Source organism: Galeopterus variegatus, unplaced genomic scaffold (genome assembly GCF_000696425.1).
Source record: "Galeopterus variegatus unplaced genomic scaffold, G_variegatus-3.0.2 Scaffold9084, whole genome shotgun sequence".
Lineage (NCBI taxonomy): Eukaryota > Metazoa > Chordata > Mammalia > Dermoptera > Cynocephalidae > Galeopterus > Galeopterus variegatus.
The window spans coordinates 7,909-14,676 of NW_007735195.1; the positions used below are offsets into that span (position 1 = coordinate 7,909).

Genomic DNA, 6,768 nt, shown 5'->3' on the forward strand with positions numbered 1-6,768 from the left:
CTGTGAACAGTGGGAAAAGTGCTAGCTGGTCTCCTCTCTCTGCCACTGAGAAAATATGAGAAGAAAGATAAAGGAGGTTGAGTGGCTAGATCACTAAGATGGTTAGAGCACAGTTTTGATAACACCAGGGTCAAGGGTTTGGAAGCCCACATAGACCATCCATCAGTAAATAAATAAGCAACAATAAAACAAAGAAAGATGTTCAAACTCAAACCAAATTTAAAGAAAATATAAAGGAGCTGAAACTTGCTGAGTTTAAAAGAAAACTACTTTTCAACCCAAGTTTTTGCCAACAAAATATTTTCAAAGACACAAACTACTTTGTTTCAAGAATTAGTGTTTTCTTTAAAAAAATATTTTCAGTATTCTAAGTATCATAAGGTGTGATACATAGACAGTACCTGCTAAATAAAACTCCTTAAGAAACAGCTGCCTCAGAGAGAAGGTGAGGTCAGAGAAAAAAGGGCCTAACACAGAGGTAGCATTGGTATAATGGATTATAGTACAATGGAAGCTCGTGCTTTTTAGAGATGTACAAGGGTAATTTCCTGAATCAAAAGGGCATAATTAGAAAAAAATTTTTAAAGAGTCATTGGATTTTCAACTATTATAACATAAAAACAGGCAAAGAAATTGGTCAACTGCAAACAGGCATTTTTATTGACAGAGAATAGTGAGAAGCCAGAAGACAGTGAAGAAATGGGAGACATTGTTTCCACAGACAAACACGGGGCCCTAATCAAAGAACTAAACCAGGTGCCCAATGTGCATAACCTACTGCTCAAACCAGTGCCTTCAGGGTACTGCCCCTTTCCACCCACTGTGTCTGAAGGGAAGTGTCCACATGTTCATGCCATTCTCCTCAATGTGAGCTGGCCACATGTTGAGGAGATGAAGATACCAGGTCACTGGACATGATTTATTTGGGTCTTCAGTTAATTGTATAACAGTACAAGATTTCTAGGGCTCTTGAGAGGGGCAAAATACATTTTGCATGTGGTAGAAACTTCTGGCCAGAGAGCTAACTGTGGTCTATTAAAGACTGCTGCAAAGTCTTACTATTCCTCTTATTGAAAGGTGGAATCTAATTGTCTTCCTTTTGAATCAGGGCTGCTCTTAGTGATGTGCTTGACTAAAAAAATGGGTTAGGAGACAGAAATGTATTAGGAGACATGCTTTTGGTAGCTGAGTATAGATAACCAGATGCCTCACAGCCACTTCCTGGGCCTCTTGGACAACTGCCATGGAAGAAGCCAGACAAACCCGACTACCCTGAGACTGCCAGACTCTGAGGAAGCCTATCTGGCCACAAAGAGAGAGCTGGATGTCTGTCCCCAGCTGCTAGTGTTCTTCCGTGTGAGACAAGACACATCATGCAGCAGCCAATCCACACTGCCCTTTTACAGTCTTACCCACAACATTCCAACATGGAGTAAGGAAGAAACTCTTATTCTAAGCAACTTGGTTTTGTATCACTTTGTTACACAGCTGATCATTGGAACACCAAACAAGTCATTAGAGACCATGGACAGTACTCTGATATGCAACAGGAAGTATGTAGGTTCACATTGAACATTAGGTCCAAAATAAAGCCAGCATTTCACATCTTGTGTTACATCTCAAACTCTAAGAATGTCAACTTTCAGTTAACTATTTTTTCACTTTTCTTTCTTAACTGACTGTTAGCTATGGTTCTAGTTTATAAACATACTGATGACTAATGCACACATCCATTTTTCTCATTCACTTCTAAGTGATTACCTGAAATAAAAGGAGAGTAAAATACAATATGTAAGAAAGTTTAAAAATATGACAAGTCTTCTTGAACTAGAAAAAGAAAACTGTACAGTAAGAAAAACTACATGTAGAATCACTGACATAAATTTATAGAAGCAAAATGAACAAATTATGAAAATCTGCAATTTCTGTTATTATTCATTGCATGACTTTTTATTGGCTCTTCATGAATGTCCCACTAACTTCTGAAGGCTTTCTCCCCTCAGACTCTTAAGAATGTCACCACAGGTGCTTGTTAGCAGCACAGGTCACCAGGGATTGAACCTCACCACCCAGGAAACATGCCCTTTGGGGTTTTACAAGAATATTTCCAATGGAACAAAGTTATTGTCTTTGTAAGTACCAACACCTCCTCCCCCATATAGGCAGTGTATACAGAAATCTGAATAAATGAAAAGAACAAGCAAACAAAAGTAGCAAGAATTGACACCACAAAGGATTAGACGCAAGAAACAGGGAAGAGTCCAGGAAACATCCCATTTCACTGGCTTGGGTCACTGCATGGATTGTAGTGATACCACATGTAAGAGAAAAGAAGTAGATGTCATTTTCATTTTGGATTCATTGACCTTAAGGTACCTTTTAAACAGCTACAAAAAGCAGTCAACAGTGAGTTGAACCTATGACCCAAGGAAAAGAGAAGTAGAAAAGGGAAGAAGCTAAAGAAAACCAAGAGTGTAAACCACAGAGGACTGAATGAGTCAAGAAGAACACAGAGAGAAGAACAGCACCCAGAATGAAGCTCTGTGATGAGCAATGTTTAGAAGAAGAATTCAGAAGACAGAAAACCATCAGTAATGGCAAGAGAGAAACTAACTAACACAGAAGAATTTCCGTGAGAAGATCATGAACAGCTTCAAATGTGGCAGAAGATTCAAGTTAGAAAAAGGCTACAGAATAGGCACTGGATTTCACTGTAATTTAAATGATAATTCCATGTTTTATTCATGAATCAAGTACAGTCTTCCAAATCTGTACACAAACCACAGGGCTTGTAAGTGAAGCCATCTTGAACCAACAGCCTCAATCACAGCACCAGGTCACTAAAGCTACATTTGCCATCCAGGTAATGCTAGCATGAAAACTGCCCAGCTAAGTACACTCAACATGTCGATCCATAGAACTTCAAGGAAATAAAATGGCCAAATATTTGAAACCATTGCATTTTGATTTGTTCTTACACAACAAATGCTAAATAATACATGTAAGCTCCCAGAACTTGGTATATGTAAACAAAATTATGTGGGTGAGAAAATCTTAAGTTACATGAAATCTTACAGTCTGCTTATTCAGCAACATGTGCCTTAGCACTCACTAACCATTTCCACTGTGGAAAGCTATGTGTTTATTTCCAGGTTGGCAGTCAAAAACATCCTAATAGAAGTGGAATTTCAGAATTTAGTGCCAGGGCCAGCCCGTGGCTCACTTGGGAGAGTGATGCTGATAACACCAAGGCCAAGGGTTCGGATCCCCATATAGGGATGGCCGGTTAGCTCACTTGGGAGAGCATGGTCCTGACAATACCAATTCAAGGGTTAAGATCCCCTTACCAGTCATCTTTTTAAAAATAACAAAAAATTTAGTGCAAATAAATCCTCATATCCCATGAGAATTTGGTATATTCTCTTCTCAGGTTCCATTCCAATCATGTAAAAAAAAGTGTTGGCCTTTTTGACATGACATTAGAAAGACCAGAGACAAATTATTAGTCAACTCAGATACTCAGAATTATTATATCTTGGTATATCTGCATGCAAACTTGACCTTACATATGTACATTTCCTTCAAGCTGAGGTTTACTCATTTCTACTTTCCCATTTTAATTCATGCTCCCCATAATACCCATGTAATACAGTGAAAAAAATGAAGAATAAATAAAGAAACAACTCACCGGAGATTTATCCATCTTTTCTTGTTCTTGGAAATGCACAGTGCACTCTGGCAGCTTAGCTGGGAGAGGAGGGAATGGAGTGGATTAAGAGAGAACTGTTGTTGCTTGACCCCAGATTCTCCTACCCAAAACTCTCTACATGTTAGCCTAAAAAGACAAACAAACAAACAAGAAGCCACCCTGTGAGACAACAATCCTTTATGGTCAATAAGTTGCAAAAAAGACCCATTAAATGTACATCTGCAAGTACATTAATTGGTACACATTAGACACACAATTTATTTTTGGAGTTAATAAAAACATACATTACCTACTGATTTAGCAAGAATCAACATTACCTAAAATAAAACTTCACCATTTAAACCAAAGAAAAACACATTGTGTCATTGCTAAAACTAATGCTATAGAAATATAGTTAGGTTATATTAACTATTTTCATATTACCATAATGACTCCACACATGACTCCAGATAAGTGTTTCCACTACAACACATCTTATTTATATGTACCTAAATATCTGTTTAGTATGCATCATGCAACCCAACATCTTTTACTCATAATCATATAGGTAAAAAATGTACATTATGGGGCCAGCCCATGGCCCACTTGGGAGAGACTGTTGCTGAAAGAAAGGCCAAGGGTTCAGATCCCTATATAGGGATGGCTGGTTAGCTCTCTTAGGAGAATGTGGTGCTGACAACACCAAGTCAAGGGTTAAGATCCCCTTCCCAGTCATCTTTTTAAAGTAAAAAAATATAAACTAAAATTAAAATAAAATGCACATTATGTATATTTCTTTTAGTACACTATTCCGGTAATAATACTCAGTGATGGACCTCCCAGCACCCAAACCCTCATGTAGTATGCTCTGACAATGAACTGGGCTTTGCTATGTGACTTGATTTTGCCAACAGCACATTAACAAATGTCATACAAATATAAGTTTGACAAGTACTGGCCACTGGTGATTGCCTTCTTAAACACAATCATAGTGTGAAGAAGCCTGGGGCTACACTTTGGAGACACAGGGCCCAGCCAAGAGTCAGCACAAACCACAGGATATGTGAGTGAAGCCATCTTGAACCAACCAGCCTCAGTCAAGTCAACAGGTGACTAAAACCGAACTGCCCAGCTAAACACACCCAAAATATGGATACATAGAACTTCAACATAATAAAATGCATAGGTTTTTAAAGACATTTGGGTTTTGATTTGTTCCTTACATGGCAAATGCTAAATGATACACCTAAGCCCCCAGAACTCAGTACGTTTTGAACAAAATTATGAGTGGGAAAAAACCTTAAATTATATGTCAAATACAATCAATTTACCTTCAAAACCACAGGAACGAGTTTTGAAAATTACAATGAATGTCAATTTAAGAGGACTTCATTGAGGTTCTTGGTACTAATGCAGGCTATGTGAACCAATAAAACCAACTGCTGGCCCAACAGTAAACTATGGTGCAAGATTTTCTGGTTTTTTGTTTTAATATGTAGAAGTTGTTTACTTTAAAAACATAAAAAGTGTCTGTTTCTTATTAGTAGTGAACTGTACCAGAGTACTTTCAAAAGTTCATGGAAAAATATATACCAGAGTACTTTCAAAGGTTCATGGAAAAATATAATTAAAAGAAAATAGGGATCTCTCCATGAAGTGTTTGAAGCACACTAGTATTCTAATTTTCCCATTAAGTAATGTAAAATTGACTCCTATATATATATATCGGCAAAATTTGTGATTTTCAAGAAGAGAATACTAACATTAAAGGAAGTATTTGTTATTTACTCTTTATGGTGACATGCTCCACAGAAAGCACTGGAGATCAAAAAAGGATAAGGATGTGTAAGGCAATGTATGTTAAAGCATACTTAAGTTTACTTTAGCATTACAGAATTAATCTCAACAGTGAACAAACAGTTGTTTTGATGGAAGTGTGGTGAAATGGAGAACAGGAAAAACTCAGGATATGTAAGATCAACAAATCATGTGACCCTGCGCAACCCACATTTCCTCATGTCTAATTCTTTTCACTTTTCTTCCAAGATCGAAATACCTTGCAAAATATTCCTGAACTACCAGAAAGAAACTATGAAGATATAAAACCATCAGCATATCTCTAGATGCCAAAGTAGGTGACAGCCTGGGTTTGAGAGAGCTCCGACACTTGGAACAATGAGGGAAAATTGAAGGAATGGGAGTGTGTTCAGAGAGCACTGCAGACAGAACCTCTCATCTGTGACAGGTTATTCCTGCACCCCACAGAAAACCTTCGATCCTCTTCAGTGACCAACATTTCCTAGTTCTTTGCCTATTCTCAAACTCACTCTCCCTTTTGAAAGTTGGCCTAACCTTCCAATATCACCCAGTCTCAGGTAGCTACTGAATGAGATATTATCATCCAACTCCTGTGCACTGTAAGCACTAGACTGAATAACTGGGTGGGCTGTGAAAGTTAGGCCTTTCTAGGACTCTTCTGCCTTTGCTCTGAAGCAGTACTGAGAGGGTTCAGGCCACAGTGATCTTCTCCCAGGTAGGATTCCTATTCATATTCATAGGGTGCCCTCCTTCAAACTCTGTCATAGCTCCTGTACCCCAAAGAAAACCAGATTGTCATCCCATGCTCCAATATCCCTCCTAGAAGTCACTGTCCCTGAAAATTTGGTCTTATATCAACGTCTGTAAACACAGACCAGGAGTGCTAGGCAGACTACACAGTGCAGGAGGGACCAGAAACTTGACCTGAAGAGACACCAAGAAACCCCACAACCCAACTGCCACAGAGTAACACTCTGCACACACCTCACAGTTATTTCTCTGGGAATCTGGGGGCATTACACTAATATCAACATGCTTATGTTACAGATGGGTGAAGTTAATGTCCAATAGGTCAATACCAGGTTCCTGGATGGCAGAACTGGAATGTGACCTCCTGCACAACTCTCAGGCTCACTGTCTTTGCTGGAGTGAGCAGGACTGAAGCCGTGTTGGGACCTAAAGCTGCCTGGGATGTGGGGGGGGGAGGGGGGGGGGCGGGGGGGGGGGGCAAAGGCGCGGGGGGGGGGGGGGGGGGGGGGGGG

General features: G+C 39.2%; 1 long non-coding RNA gene across 1 annotated transcript in view; it reads right to left on the reverse strand.

Annotated features, from left to right (window-relative positions):
* The window catches only part of LOC103609015, a 13,672-nt gene that overhangs the window by 5,050 nt on the left and 1,854 nt on the right, over nucleotides 1–6,768 (reverse strand). Inside the window, exon 2 of the long non-coding RNA XR_552098.1 lies at nucleotides 3,689–3,747. This is a non-coding gene — a long non-coding RNA (uncharacterized LOC103609015). The remainder of the gene's footprint in view (nucleotides 1–3,688; nucleotides 3,748–6,768) is intronic.